This window comes from Archocentrus centrarchus, unplaced genomic scaffold (assembly GCF_007364275.1).
Source record: "Archocentrus centrarchus isolate MPI-CPG fArcCen1 unplaced genomic scaffold, fArcCen1 scaffold_33_ctg1, whole genome shotgun sequence".
In the NCBI taxonomy this organism is placed as follows: domain Eukaryota; kingdom Metazoa; phylum Chordata; class Actinopteri; order Cichliformes; family Cichlidae; genus Archocentrus; species Archocentrus centrarchus.
Genome location: NW_022060261.1, coordinates 3,407,754 through 3,424,669, shown reverse-complemented (window position 1 = coordinate 3,424,669; position 16,916 = coordinate 3,407,754).

Sequence of the window (16,916 nt, the reverse complement as noted above, 5' to 3'; positions counted from 1 at the left end):
GCACTTTTTTTTATCTGTCCTGTCCTGCTGCCTGTATTCTCAGGTTTCTCCACTCAGATTGCTCTGCCTCACTGCACCTCACACTACACTCAGTGATGACTGTTTCTTTTTGCTTCATGTCTGTTTGCTGTTCTGCACACCCATCACTCCCACCTCCCTCATTTCCTGCCTGGCTTGTCTAACCCGTCCATGGTGAAGTTCGGCAGCAAACAACAGTCATTTACCAGAAATTTTCCTCCACTGAAAAGAGAAGACACTATATGATGTCATTGTCTAATTTGCATGTTTGCTCAATTGCATGTAGTTGCTATCAAGACTGTAGGAGAGAGGACTAACATCTTTGGAGAGACAAACAGTGAAGAAGGAAACATCCTAAATAAGCTTAGAACTACAAATGAACTTTATGGAATAACTTAATAACTAATGCTTTGCCTAGAGCCACATTACATAAATCAATTTTAGAATAGAATAGAATGCCTTTATTGTCATTATGCAGGATTTACAATGTGATTTTGTCCTCTATTGTTTAATGCTAGAATATCAAATTTAACAAAAACACTTATGTGGGGTGTGACTGAGAGCTAATCTCTGTCTCTCCCCCCTCACAGCAGATGACCCCCCCTCCCTGAGCCTGGTTCTGATGGAGGTTTCTTCCTGTTAAAGGGAGTTTTTCCTTCCCACTTATATTTTTTAAGATGTTATTTATTTATTTATTTGAAAGGGACAATGCATGTTGATGAACATGGAAATGTAAATATGCCAGGCTACATTCCATCTGCAGTCCCTGGCAGGTCAGACAAAAACAATAAGATTAGATAAGATAATGTTTATTTGTCACATGCACAGTTATACACACTACAATGCACAGTGAAATGTATTTTGTGCCTGCAGCCATATATACACTTCGCCGATCCGATATTCAGTATCGGTATCGGTCCGATACTGGCCTAAATTACTGGATCGGAAAGAAATAAAAAATGTAATCCGATACATTAAATAAGGTTTCGCTCATATTAGCTGCATTACAGTTCTCCTCGTCTTCTTCTTCTTGTGGGTTTGCGGTTGACCAAACCAGCTTAGAGCTGCATTACCGCCACCTACTGGAATGGAGTGGATCAGGAGTTAGAAAAAACCCTCCTCAGATTCTATAAAGTTCTCCATCACTGTGACGGATTCCCTTTGCTGACATGTTTTTCCGCCTTCACCGCTCTCTGCGTGTTCGTGTGTTGTGCTCGCTGTGCTGAGAATTTCAGCTGTTATTTTTTCTCTACTTCAGCTCCCGGACATACTGCTAGATCGCAGCGACGGAGAAATTATTTACAGAATTTACAGAAAGTGTGCAATAATTATTTAAACAAAGTTATGCAGGTGCAGGAGTGGGGAGTGGACCTGTGCAGGTCACCTGCCTGTCGCAGGGCTAACACAGAGAGACGGACAGCTATTCACACTTACATTCACACCTATGGGCAATTTAGAGTGTCCAATTAACCTAACCCACTAGCTACATGTCTTTGGACTGTGGGAGGAAACCCAAGCAGACACGGGGAGAACATGCAAACTCCACACAATGAGTGGTTTGGGCCATGGTGGAATCGAACCCACCATGCTGGCTTTTTCTTGGTCTTCCTGCATTAATCCTGCTGCAGTGCGCTGTGTGCTTCTGTGTGGTTGAATTGAAAGTTAGTTGTGTTGCTCTGCAGTGCAGACTCTGTTTGCACGATTTGTTCTTGGTTAACGTCACTGGAAACCAAAATATTTGCAGGCAGCAGATGATCATGAAGGATGAGCTCGTCTCTGCCTTATATTTGGATTTTCTTGTATATTTTAATGCAGTGTTACTCGACCAGAAGCTACAAACACACAGAGCTGTGACCAACATGTCGTCACTCAGTGATTCAGTGAGTGCTCCATTTGTTGTTGTTTGCTTTGATTTGGCAGAGCCCACAATTTAAATATCACTCAGCCTTATTTATTGAATTAATTTAATTGGGAGCTCCAAATTAAAATGGTATAAAGTGTGCAGGCCTGCTGAGAGTGTAGCTGCTGCATTGTAGCAGGTGTGTGCAGTCAGGAGAAGCAGGCATGCAGACTCCCACATGGACCCTGCAAATCCAACAATGCATTGCAGCAGTTTTGGTCTCTTTCTCCTGTGGTTCTGAGGGTTTCACAAAGGTCTCAGATGTTCTGGTTTAGTTGTGGCTTACCTGCACATATGAAGAGGTGGAATAGTTTCTTCTTTCTTTTAGGATGCTGGAATGTTAAAAAAAATAACAAAATTTCATCACAAATTTGAGGGCTCCCTGGGGCCAGGGGGCCCTATGCAGCCTCATATGTCACCTATCCCTCGGGCCGGCTCTATGTCCCGGGCACGCCACCAGGTGGGCTGGGTTGGTCTGGCCTGCGTCGGAGTGTCCGGTCTGCGCTTTTGGGACTCTGGGGTGCCTGAATTGGGTGGGTGGGGGTGTGGGGTGGTTGGGGGGCATGGTGTTTCCCACTCAGGCCAGTTTGTCCTGTCTCTTGTTTGTGTCTATTGTCGAGTGAATAGGCGTCTAGTGTGAGCAGGCTACCCTCTGCAGTGGGGATGGCAGCACCGGTCTCAGGTGCTGCGGTGCTCAGTGATGCTGTCTCCACAGCCCCAGGCTCACCTCCCCCTGCCCTGTGCTGGGGTGCGGGCGGTCTGGGTGACTATTGAGCCAGTGGACAGCTGGCTCTCTCTTCCTCCAGGTTGCCTGTTTTCTTACTGGTCATGTGCGTGTGTGTTTGTATGTATGGCTGGACCTGGGTCTGGGCCTTGTACCTTATAATAATAATAATAATAATAATAATAATAATAATAATAATAATACCTTTAATTTATAACGCACTTTACATTTTAAAAATCTTGCCTCCCTTATGCTCCTCGCTGGCTGCCTCCTCCTGCCCCCCAGGGGTGTGGGTTCCTCTGCTGGCTTGGTGAACAAAGAACAGCAAAGGTCCAACACTCCAGTTTCCTCCCACAGTCCATAAACATGCAGTCGGTGGGGTTAGCAGGGTTAGCAGGTGTGACTGTGATTGATGGTCTGTGTCTGTGTTACTGTACAGATTTCTCAACTGATGCTGGATGATTGACATTAGTAAAGACTGTTTTTCTTGGTCTTCATGCATGAATTATGCTGCAGTTTTTACAGTGTGCTGGATGCAGAAAGGATAATCAAGGCTTTAGTGTGTGTTTCATGTTTGTACAAACCTTTTTTTTTGTTCTCAAATACCATCTGTCCATCTCCACAGCTCCTCCTTCATGTGTGCTGACTGAGCGAATCTAGTTGTCACAGGGAGAGACTTTCGGTTTACATTAAATAAAAGAACAGGTTCCATCTGTTTACATACAGCTGGTTGGTTCACTGCACTCAACCTGTTTGCACATATATGTAACTGGCCCCGGCTGCATCAACCGGTTCAGCAGGTCTGCAGGGTATTTTCATCTAAAACCAAAGCAGCTGAGAATCATGTACACGGCTCAGAAGTCTAAACAAGTGTGAATTTAACACAGAAGCAGATGAAAAACAAAAACCTAAAAATATTCCAGAGAACTCCCAAATCCTGGATTTATATCCACAATCTAACCTGTTAACATCCACCTAGTTGCTTTGACCCAGGAGTCAGATCTGCTTCCTATCAGGAAATTTAAATTTCTGATCAAATGAAATGTTCTAACAGAATAACTGTCAGACCAAGATGTTTCCTTGGTCCATTCATCCTCCCTCTTCTGCTTATCCTGTTCAGGGTCGCGAGGTGGGGAGTGGACCTGTACAGGTCGCCAGCCTGTTGCAGGGCTAACACAGAGAGGCAGACAACCATTCACACTCACATACACACTTATGGGCAATTTAGAGTAGCCAATTAACTTAACCTCAGTAACTGCATGTCTTTGGACTGTGGGAGGAAACCCACACAGGCATGGGGAGAACATGCAAACTCCACACAGAGAGGTTTGGGCCAAGGTGGAATCAGACCCAGGCCTTCTAGATGTGAGACAGGAGTACGAAGCACCACACCACCATGCTTCCCTTTGTTTCTTGGTCTTCCTGCATTAATCTTGCTGCAGTGCGCTGTGTGCTTCTGTGTGGTTGAATTGAAAGTTAGTTGTGTTGCTCTGCAGTGCAGACTCTGTTTGCACGATTTGTTCTTGGTTAACGTCACTGAAACCAAAATATTTGCAGGCAGCAAATGATGATGAAGGATGAGCTCGTCTCTGCCTCGTATTTGGATTTTCTTGTATATTTTAATGCAGTTTTACTCTTCCAGAAGCTACAAACACAGCGCTGTGACCAACATGTCATCACTCAGTGATTTAGTGAGTGCTCCATTTGTTGTTTGGCACAGTCCACAATTTAAATATCACTCAGCCTTATTTATAGAATTCTTTGAATTCATTTAACCTCTGGGGTCCGGGGTATATTTGGCCATTTTTGACTACTTTTGTTTTTAGCTTTATAGTCGACCTTAGAAACTGTTTACCTTGCCTTGTTTGGTATCATTCTTTTCAGCACCACCTCATGTGTGTGACTGTAGTTATTCTTTCATTTTGACATACTGTATTAACACAAGTTTGATTTTTTTACTTTAAAAATCACAAACATGCTTAACGAATTAGTTTTACAACTTAAAATGCAAATATAAGTTGTAAAAATATAGTAAATAATAAAGTTATATACAACTATTCACATTAAAATGCAGGAAAGGCGTTTTTATGTACAACTATTTCCAGAGCAATCAGGACTCACATTAAGAGGCTACACAAACTATTTATGCTGCCTCAAAAAACTGTTTCTGTCCTCCACAAGACTGAGGGGCCATCACAGGCCACAGACTTGCCAGCAATATTGTCTCTTTCATCACTTTTTCACCTGCTCCTCAGCAGCCAATTGCACCAAAATGAACCCAAATGCACCACGTTACAGCATAATTTTCTGATTGGTTGATGGTGTGCATTTTTCCACCAATAGGAGAGGGGTTGTCGGGAATTGTTTTGTTTTGTTTTAATTAGCAAGCACTTCCTGTTAGCGAAACTCCCGTTTTCGCCGTTTATTTCTGCACAAAGCGCGGATCGAAGGTGAGGACACTATACAGGAAAAAGCATGGCTTAAATTATTGAGCGTAACTCTGGTTTTACTTGGCCTATCAACGTAATTTAAAAACTGGTACGTAGTTTGTACTTTCGAGCCATGTTGAAATGGAGACTCAGGGCAGCTGCGTGCCGATGCTACGTCATCTCAAATCGGCGATGTCCTTTTGACGCGCCGGCGCGTCCATGGACTCCAGAGGGTAATTGTGCAGGCCTGCTGGGAGTGTAGCTGCTGCATTGTAGCAGGTGTGTGCAGTCAGGAGAAGCAGGCAGGCATGCAGACTCCCACATGGACCCTCAGAGGCTCATGATGAAATCTGTCACTGGGACCCAAACAGACTCTAATGGACTCACAGACAGAATAATTGTGGAAGTTATCCTTGCGTGGAAAAACGAACGGGAAACTTCTCACTTTAAGACTCCGTGAGTCGTGTTTATTATCACAGGACAAGAGCTAGCCAAAAAACTCCAACAGCAAAAAAACGTCATCGGGACTCTTAAAGAGACCGCGACCATTACATGAATCACAACATTAAAGACGGTGAACAAACAACCTAACCATAACCGGACATGTATACGAAAGTGAATTATGCCATCAGTGTTGAGAGCACTACATAATCATATATAGCATCAGCCCTAGTGCACGTGTCAAACTCGAGGGCCGCGGGCCACATCCACCCCGCGATATAATTTTATATGGCCCATGGGATGATTTCATTTAGCTATTATTAATGGCTCATCGCTGAATAGCACTCCCACCACTTCAACTACAAATCCGACAATGCATTGCAACAGTTTTGGTGTTTTCTCCTGTGGTTCTGAGGGTTTCACAAAGGTCTCAGATGTTCTGGTTTAGTTGTGGCTGACCCGCACACATCAGTGCAGAAACATTGAAGCTCAACCACAGACTGAAAACAGCAGGATCATCATTCAGTGTGTTTGAGCCCAGCTTCATTCATCCACTGCAGTAGGAACAAGTTAACCTGGGCTTTGGGGAATACTCAGATTACGTCTGACCACATCATGCAGTTATGTATGATTTTACCTGGACAAAGAGAAAGTGAACCTGAGGCTGTGAGCATTGTTTCAGAGTTTATTTTGGTTATAACAGAGCATCATATTTTATTTACTCCTCTCTGGGAATTAGTCAGTGTCTCAGTCTGTAGTTTAGGATGAAAACAGCAGAGATGTTTCAGTGTCTGAGAAACTACTAACTGATGATCATGTGACTCAGTCTGGACCTCCTTCAGGATCCTGATCCTGCTCAGAGCTCCTCCCGTTAAAAGTTAGTGAAGTTCAATCAATTATATTTAAACTCTGCTGCCACCTACTGGTGAATCTGAGTGCTGCAGCAGAACAGCTGCTTTAATAATAAGAGGTTAAAATCATCAGATGAGCAGTGAAGTGGGAGGAGGACGGAGAGGTTTCATTCAGAAATCAGAAGATGTCCTTTTATTTTCATTTTCTCATCCTCCTCTTATTGGAGTTACATTTGGGTCAATAGAACAAAAAACAGAAGTACATTACTGTGAAAAAGTCTTGAGCCACCCCTCATTCCTTCACACTTTGCTTCAGAGGTTTATTTTATAATAGGCCGTCATCTGCTACGAGGTCTCAAACACACACAATATCAGTCATCTCAGGCTGGGCTTAAAGGGATAGTTCAACATTTTCTTATGGATCCTCTCACCTCTGTGCACTGTGGGCCAAAGGATTAAACCTTGACCATCATACACAATATTTAATAAACTTCCTCCTCCTTAAATAAATGTTGGTACAACAAATTGAAACTGTAACTGTACTGCAGTAAAGTACACACAGTTACTGCAGGAGGGAAAACAAAGATGAGCTTTTTGTAGAAACTCATGAAGTGTACTTTATAACAATGACATCAATCTGAACATGATATACAGACATGAGGTCAGAATGTTTCAGTGATTTGAGTCCAAACGCTGCAGGAAATGATCCCTTTAAATGGTGGTGAGACAGGAAGTAAGAGTAAACAATAAATCCTGTGTTAGAGATGGATCGGGTTCTGCTGAGGACACAGATGATCTCACAGAGGAATATAAATATATATAAACACTACCAACACTATGACTACTTTTATTAGTCCCACTAATAAATTAGTCCCATATACATATAAAAAAATCCCAGCTCACCCCTACGGGCGGTCTATTTTTGCCCTCCAAGCTCGGGTCCTCTACCAGAGGCCTGGGAGCTTGAGGGTCCTGTGCAGTATTCCCAGTATTGCGCTCTTCTGGACAGAGATCTCAGATGTTGTTCCTGGAATCTGCTGGAGCCACTCTCCCAGTTTGGGGGTCACTGCCCCGAGTGTTCCGATTACAACAGGGACCACTGTTACCTTCATCTTCCTCATCCTTTCCAGCTCCTCTCTGAGCCCTTGGTATTTGGCAAGCTTCTCGTGTTCCTTCTTCTTGATGTTCCTGTCACTTGGTATTGCAACGTCTATCACCACGACTTTCTTCATTTGTTTGTTCACCACTACGATGTCCAGTTGGTTAGCCGCCACAAGTTTGTCTGTTTGTATCTGGAAGTCCCACAGGATCTTAGCTCTGTTGTTCTCAGCCACCTTTGGGTGCATATCCCATTTTGACCTCTGGACTTCCAGGTCATCCTCAGCACAGATATTCCTGTCCATGGACTTTTTAAATCTTATTGATGCTTTTAACCTTGTACAGTCTGTCACTGATCCAACACACGAGCACGTCACACGTTAGACCTCGTTTTATCATACTGTTACCAATGTTGCAGTTTCGGAAGCTGTTTTCTCAGATCATAACTCAGTTTTATTTGAGATTTCGCTTCCCTGCTTGATTCCTAATAAGTGTATTCGCACCTGTCGTATGGTTAAACCTACAATGGCTGTTCAATTTATTGCATCTTTTAACGCTGATACTGAAACCGAGAGGCCCTCCCCGTGTTTACATACCGAGGAGCTCACTTCCTTGTTTCTCTCCTCTTGTAAAAACATCCTTGATACTATTGCTCCATTTAAAACCATACGGCTGAGGCCAAAACCTGAGCCGTGCATAAATGATATAACTCGTGCCGCCAGATACGAATGTAGGAAGGTAGAATGCAAATGGAATAAGGATAAACTACAGGTGTCTTATGATGCTCTCAAGGAAAGCTGGCCGAGCTATCAGAGAGCTGTGAAGGCTGAAAAAACTAAGCATGTCACTGGTATTATTTTAAATAATGCTCACAAACCTCATGTGTTATTTAATACAATTAACTCTTATCTTAAACCCCCCCAATACGAATCTTTTAATTCTCCTTCAGCCTCCAGCGAAAAAGTTCTCCGGTTCTTTGTAGATAAGGTTACTATGATCCGAACAAACATCTTGGCTCCAACTATTGATCCGTCTGTTTCTGTTAAATGCCCTGCTGTTTTCAGTCAATTTGAACCGGTGTCTCTCCCTTTGCTGAGAAAATAATTTCTGAGCTAAAACCCTGAGCCTGTCCCACTCATATTATCCCGACTCGCTTATTCAGGGAAGTTTGGGACACCATTAGGCCTAATATACATCCATCCAGTCATTTCCGCTTAACCTGTTTAGGGTCGCGGGGGGGTGGACCCTATCCCAGCTGTCATAGGGCGAGAGGCAGGGTACACACTGTACAGGTCGCCAGCCTGTCACAGGGCCAACACAGAGAGACAAACAACCTTTCACACTCACATTCACACCTATGGGCAATTTAGAGTAGCCAATTAACCTAACCCCAGTAAGTCTTTGGAATGTGGGAGGAAACTGGAGTACCCGGAGCAAGCACGGGGAGAGCATGCAAACTCCACACAAAGAAAGGGAGAGGCCTGGAAGGTGGAATCGAACCCACGCCTTTTAGATGATATTCTAACTGTGAGGCAGCAGTGCTAACTACTGTGCCACCGTGCTGCTTGGCCGGGCCAGGCGGGCAGCCTAATATATAGTCTGTTATAAACAGTAGTCTTGTTTGTGGTGTTGTTCCCTTATATTTAAAACAATGAAAAAAAAGCAAATCTTGACATGTCAGTGCTTTCCAATTTTCACCCAATCTCTAAACTCCCATTTATTTCTAAGATTTTAGAGAAAGTGGTTCTTCTGCAATTCCAACCTTGAGGTGTTTCAGTCTGGTTTTAAGGCATTTCACAGCACAGAATCAGCTCTTTCAAGAGTTTTTAATCATATTTTATTGGCCTCAGACTCTGAGGATTCTGTTATTTTAATGCTTTTAGATCTCACAGCTGCCTTCGATACTGTTGACCACACTATTCTCATTTCTCGCCTTGAGCACTGTTTGGGGGTAAAAGGAGCAGCAGTGATACAGTGTAGCATAGAGTACAATTAAGACTCAAGAAACAAAAATAAACTTAAATATATAGTATGTATGGACACACACAAACAGACACACACAAATATATATATACATCATATGAATATATACAGTATGTAAGTAATAAATATGTAAATATAAATAAATATATAAATAATTTTGCACACACATAAAATAGTGAAAAAACAACAATCATCATGATAATAACAATAATAAAGACTTAGTAAAGTAAATTAAAGCCAAAAACTAAACTGGTAAGAGTTAAATTTGAGCTCAGGATGACTTCACAGATGGGTTCGTAAATTATTAAGGCTGTAAGTGTAATCACTGGCCATCCTTGTCTGGTAGAAGCAGATTGTGTAGCTGAAGTACTCTTGGTGTGTATATGTACACTGCTCAAAAATTAAAGGGAACACTTAAACAACACAATATAACTCCAAGTAAATCAAACTTCTGTGGAAGCAACACTGATTGTCAATCAGTTTCACATGCTGTTGTGCAAATGGAATAGACAACAGGTGGAAATTATTGGCAATTAGCAAGACACACTCAATAAAGGAGTGGTTCTGCAGGTGGGGACCACAGACCACTTCTCAGTACCTATGCTTTCTGGCTGATGTTTTGGTCACTTTTGAATGTTGGTGATGCTTTCACACTCGTGGTAGCATGAGACGGACTCAATAACCCACACAAGTGGCTCAGGTAGTGCAGCTCATCCAGGATGGCACATCAATGTGAGCTGTAGCAAGAAGGTTTGCTGTGTCTGTCAGCGTAGTGTCCAGAGGCTGGAGGTGCTACCAGGTGACAGGCCAGTACACCAGGAGATGCGGAGGAGGCCATAGGAGGGCAACAACCCAGCAGCAGGACCGCTACCTCCGCCTTTGTGCAAGGCGGAACAGGAGGAGCACTGCCAGAGCCCTGCAAAATGACCTCCAGCAGGCCACAAATGTGCATGTGTCTGCACAAACGGTTAGAAACCGACTCCTTGAGGATGGTATGAGGGCCCGACGTCCACAGATGGGGGTTGTGCTCACAGCCCAACACCGTGCAGGACGCTTGGCATTTGCCAGAGAGCACCAGGATTGGCAAATTCTCCACTGGCGCCCTGTGCTCTTCACAGATGAAAGCAGGTTCACATTGAGCATGTGTGACAGACGTGACAGAGTCTGGAGATGCCGTGGAGAGCGATCTGCTGCCTGCAACATCCTTCAGCATGACCGGTTTGGCAGTGGGTCAGTAATGGTGCGGGGTGGCATTTCTTTGGAGGGACGCACAGTCCTCCATGTGCTCGCCAGAGGTAGCATGACTGCCATTAGGTACCGAGATGAGATCCTCAGACCCCTTGTGAGACCAAATGCTGGTGCGGTTGGCCCTGGGTTCCTCCTAATGCAGGACAATGCTAGACCTCATGTGGCTGGAGTGTGTCAGCAGTTCCTGCAAGATGAAGGCATTGAAGCTATGGACTGGCCCGCCCGTTCCCCAGACCTGAATCCCATTGAGCACATCTGGGACATCATGTCTTGCTCCATCCACCAACGTCACGTTGCACCACAGACTGTCCAGGAGTGGGCGGATGCTTTAGTCCAGGTCTGGGAGGAGATCCCTCAGGAGACCATCCGCCACCTCATCAGGAGCATGCTCAGGTGTTGTAGGGAGGTCATACAGGCACGTGGAGGCCACACACAATACTGAGCCTCATTTTGACTTGTTTTAAGGACATTACATCAAAGTTGGATCAGCCTGTGTGTTTTTCCACTTTAATTTTGTGTGTGACTCCAAATCCAGGCCTCCATTGGTTAATAAATTTGATTTCCATTGATGATTTTTGTGCGATTTTGTTGTCAGGACATTCAACTTTGTACAGAACAAAGTATTCAATGAGAATATTTCATTCATTCGGATCTAGGATGTGTTATTTGAGTGTTCCCTTCATTTTTTTGAGCAGTGTATATATACATATGTTTACACATTTAATGATACAGTGTTCATACTTCTATTTAAATTTATGTAAGGAAGACATGACAACATCATTTTAGTCATATGCAGTCATGTGGGTTTCACACTGTACTTACTGATTGTTGTTGACTGTGCGCTGGACTGCGTGTTTGTGGTCTGTGGTTAACTGAAGCTAACAGCTCTGCAGTCATCCAGCATCCTGTTTCTGCTAAACAAATATGTAGGCTGAAGATGCTCCACTGCAGAGCTGTTAGCTTTAAAAAGAGGAGGGAAAACTGTACAGATTGTTTCTAAAAATATTTCTGTGAATTCTGCACACAGACCATGAATTTAAAACAAAAATGTCTCTTTAAAAATTGCATTACTTACCACAGTATTGTTTTTCATTTAAATTTCTGCTTCATTTTTAATAATCTCCCACACTTAAAATTTAATCTAAGTATCCACATTTACATTTTAATTTTATAATATTTATGAAGTTAATAATAATTTAGTAGTTTGTGAGACGTCCTGACATGTTGAACAGATACATTCATCCTGTTGATGAAAGCTCAGCGCTGTCATTTATTCCTGTATCGGGTCTGCTTGAGTCACAGCAGCAGCCATCGTTTCACTGAACCTAAAGTCGTCTTCATAAAAATTATCTATCAGTTTATATATAAGCAGCTTTGCAATCAGCTGTTGTATCTGCACTGATGTCCTCTGTGTGTTTTTTATTGTACAGAAAGTGATCCAGCTGCAGTAAGAACTGAAGACGTCACTTATGGACAAATCATCATCAAAGAGCAGAAAAAACAGTCAAAGATAAGAGGTACAGCTGCTCCCTTTTGTCCCAGACATGGTTCAGTTGAGCCAGGAACTGAGGCTTTGCTAGGCAACTAATTTATTATATGTTTTTATTTTTTTATATATGTTGTACAGATTTGTTTTGCACTTGGAATTACACAGGTTATCGGTCACATTAAATGTGGCAAAAGTTTTGAAATGACTTATTGCAGTCTTTTTTTTTTTAACATCACAAAAACCTGGCATTTTAAAAGGGGTGTCTACTTTTTTATATCCACAATACATGCTGGCAGTGTTTCTCATGTTCACCACCACATTAAATTATTGTGAATACAAGTAGTTCCCACTAACACTTACTGGACAGCACGGTGGCGCGGTGGTTGGCACTGCTGCCTCACAGTTAGAATACCAGAAGGCCTGGGTTCGAGTCCACCTCGGCCCGGGCCCCTCTCTGTGGAGTTTGCATGTTCTCCCTGTGTCTGTGTGGGTTTCCTCCCACAGTCCAAAGACATGCAGTTAGTGGGGTTAGGTTAATTGGTCACTCTAAATTGCCCATAGGTGTGAATGAGAGCGTGAGTGTTGATGATGTCTGTCTCTCTGCTGGTGACCTGTACAGGTGTACCCTGCCTCTCACCCTATGTCAGCTGGGATAGACTCCAGCCCCCCTTGACCCTGTACAGGATAAGCGAAATGGAATGGATGGATGTAGTAGTATTATTTCATAAATATTTCCTCAAACAGGAAACTTGGAGACTTGTTTTGGAGTTGTGGATTGATACACACTTGTGTTTATGACAGCATTATAGTGTGTATGTAAAAAAGTGACTACAGTGTGAGTTCATTTTCTGAAGATGGAACATATGAACAAGAATTGGTAGGTGAGAAGTCTCACCACAGTATGTTCTAGCTTGCCTAAAAATAGCAAACATGTTATGAGAAAGTGTTTTCTTTGCACTCTGTGGTTAAATGTGTGAGTGTGCACTGAAAGAAAACGGCAGCTTTGTGGTTGTCCACTTCTCTTCTTCACAGAAACACACTGGAGTTCTTTGTGGGAGCAGTGCGAGCAGCACTGTACAGAGCTCTGTCACCTGACCTGAAGGCAGCATCGCGGGTTTTGAGGAGTGAACAGACCTGGCTGTTCATCCAGGGTTTCTGGTTAGGGAAAACCCGGATGCTTTTGCTAACAGTCACATTTCTGTTACGGAACTTAATGTAGTCAAAGTCAAAGTGAATTTTTATTGTCAATCAAACCATGTAATAGTACATTACACAGATGACTGAAATTTTGTTTCTCCAAACCCCAAGATGTGCAGTATATAAACAAAAATGACACACAACTAAGCTTAAAGTCTGAAGCATAGACTAAATATAAAGCACTACTAGACACAAAATGTAGATAAATAACAGATCACACAACATGAGACAGGCAGTTGGTATACAGTTTCTAGGCTAGCACAGTGTACCAGAATGTAGTCAGGTTGAGGTATGTTACTCGAGTGCAGTGGTAATAGCACTCATACAACAATACAAAGTGCAATATAGCAAAGTGCAGAATAGCAGCATGGAGATAGCTGGGTTTTAGTAACATATGTGCATAAAAAGAGTATTTTTCAGATGTTGTGTCTGCCATTTACACAGTTTACTGGTCATTTTATGCGTGTTTTCATGAGTGAGTTGAGCAACCTGATGGCCTGTGGGAAAAAGGTATTTCTGAGTCTGGTAGTCCTGCAGCGCAAACTGCTGTAGCTCTTGCCAGATGGTAGGAGGGTAAACAGTTCATGTGAAGGGTGTGTGTGGACTTTGATGATGTTGATGTATAGGTATAGGTCCTGGATGGAAGGTTGGGCTGATCTGGTGATTTTCTCTGCTGTTCTCACCACCCTCTGTAGGGCCTTCTGGTCAGCAACAGAGCAGCTGCCATACCAGACTGAGAGACTGTTGGTGAGGATGCTCTCAATGGCACCCCTGAAGAAGGTGGTGAGTGCTGAAGGGGGGAGATTGGCTCTCCTCATCCTGCGTAAGAAGTGGAGGCGTTGCTGTGCTTTCTAAACAAGGGAGATGGTGTTGATCGTCCATGTCAGGTCATCAGTGAGTTGCACCCCCAGGAACTTGGTGCTTTTCACTGATTCCACAGCACTGCTATGGACAGTGAGGGGTGTGTGGCTTGTGATTTTTCCTGAAGTCTACAATTATTTCCTTTTTTTTGTTGACATTGAGGTGCAGATTGTTAATACCACACCAGTTGATGAGTTGGTGTACCTCCTCTCTGTAGGCTGAGCCGTCATCGTTGCCATCCCTGTTTATGTGTATGTGTATACCGTCCCTGTGAATTTTTCCAGGTCCTTGTGTTCAAATAAGTCTCAGTCTGTGTGTGTGAAGCAGTCCTGTAGGTCGGAGAGTGCGTTTTCAGGCCAGGTTGTAATGGTTTTTACAGTAGTCCTGGCTCTCTGTCTGAGGGGGGTGTATGCTGGGGTGAGCAGCAGGGAAAAATGGTGGGACTGGCCGAGGTGGGGGAGGGGTTTGGCTCTGTAGGCGTGCTTAATGTTGGAGTAAACATGGTCAAGAGTGTTCTCCCCTCTTGTAGAACATTTGACATGTTGGTGGAATTTCGGGAGTACAGTCTTCAGTCTTGGGGTGGCTGTACCTCAGTAGGTAGAGCAGGTCACCTACTGATTGGAAGGTCAGCGGTTCGATTCCTGGCTACTCCAGGCTACATGCCATTGTATCCTTGGGCAAGATACTTAACCCCAAGTTGCTCTCCAACGCAACTGTCGGAGTATAAATGTGTGTGAATGTTAGATAATTAAAGCACTTAATTAAAGCTTAATTAATCATGGAAGTGCTTGTATGAATGGGTGTACATGGGTAAAGGTAAACGTGTTGTGCAAGCACTTTGAGTGCTCTGACTGAGTAGAAAAGCGCTATATAAGAACTAGTCCATTTACCATTCAAGTTGGCCTTGTTAAAGTCTCCCACGATAATAAGAACACCGTCGGGGTGGACCCGCTGCTGTTCGTTAATGGCGTTCAGCAGGAGAGAGAGCGCCATGCTAACATTAGCATCGGGAGCTATATACACAGCTGTGACGATCACTACTGTTAGCTCTCTAGGCAGGAAAAAAAGGCCGACATCTTACAGACATGTACTCGAGGTCTGGGGAACAATGTTTGTCTATGATTGTTCCGTTGTTACACCAGTCCTCATGCACGTAAATACAGAGACCCCCTCCCCTGCTCTTACCGGAGTCCTTGGTCCGATTCCCGCGTAGCACAGTGCAGCCTGCTAGCTGCACGCTAGCATCAGGAATCTGCGGGTTAAGCCAGGTCTCGGTGATAATCATTACACAACAGTCACGAACATAGCGATTTCCAGCCAGCTCTAACTCGAGGTTGTCCGTTTTATTTACCATGGATCTGGCGTTGGAGAAATACAGGCTCAGCAGAGGAGACCTGTGTGGTTGGCGTTTTAGCTTCAGCATAAGGTCGGACCTGCAGCCCCGCTTCTGCTTCCTCTCCCTCCGCCGTTGTCGGCACCTTCCAGACCCGATAACAATCCACGGAGCACCCGGTGGTCTCGCTATGTCGTCTGGGATGTTATGAGTGTAGTGTAGTTGTTCGCGGAGACAGATGCACAAAAACTGACAAATAAGAAATACAAAAAGTATTTAAAAAAAGCCCCGAAAGGAAGAGCCGTGAGCTGCTGTGTCTGTGCGCCGCCATGTTGGAAGAGGGGCATATTGCATATAATTGCATATATTTTATTGCATATAATTTAGCAGAGTTAAACTTATATATCATGCATTTAATGTGTCCCAGAGTGCCGTTTCCTTCCACTAATGGGTTTGCAGAAATAACGTAAAAAGCATATACACACACACACAAAAAAACCATAATCCAGATTTTTATTGATCAGCTGCTAAAAACATTTCCTGCATTCGAATATCAGCCACCTGCAGTTTTTCTTGAAGGCCTTTCACAGCTCCACTGGTGCTGAAAACCAATATTTGACTATGGCTTTCTGAATACAAGTATAGGGCAGCAACTATTGATTATTTTCGTAATCAAGTATGCTATTGATTACTCCATCAATTAATCAAGTAATGGGATAAGAAATAATTTTCTGTTTTAACAGTTCATCTGCATATTTTAACTTCAGCACTGCAGTTTTTCTCTGTGTGAAACTGAACAGCACCGAACAATAGCTACTGTTAATTGCAGCTGTTGTTTCTTGATCTTGATGCCATAATGTTGTGTTTGAAGAAATCCTTCGCTGACAAAGTCTTAATGCATATATACAAAGTTTATTACAAAAAGACAATATCAAAACAGACGCTCCTCGAGCCATCTGGGTGACAGAGAGAGCCAATGATCTTCTGCACACCCCAAAAAAGAGAACACAAAGATTATATACCATAGTGTTGGCAAACCCCCACATCCTGCCTTTCCATATATGGCTATGAAAACAGCTTCAACCCCCTAACCTATAGTAGACATGCCTTATATGGAAGCAAGAGAGCCTGCAAAAGGCCCTTCTGCATTCTTTCTGGCCTGAGGCCAAACCTTAAAGCTCAGCTGGTTATAGCAATCCTTTCTGGTGGCTACAGCTGAAGTAAAGAAAAAAGTAACAGTGACAGCTCGCATTCTCTGTATAGTGAGCACAACACATGCACACTTACAGTACAGCACAGAGCAGTGGGGGCATGGAACAACTTTTCAGCAATCCACTCATGTTA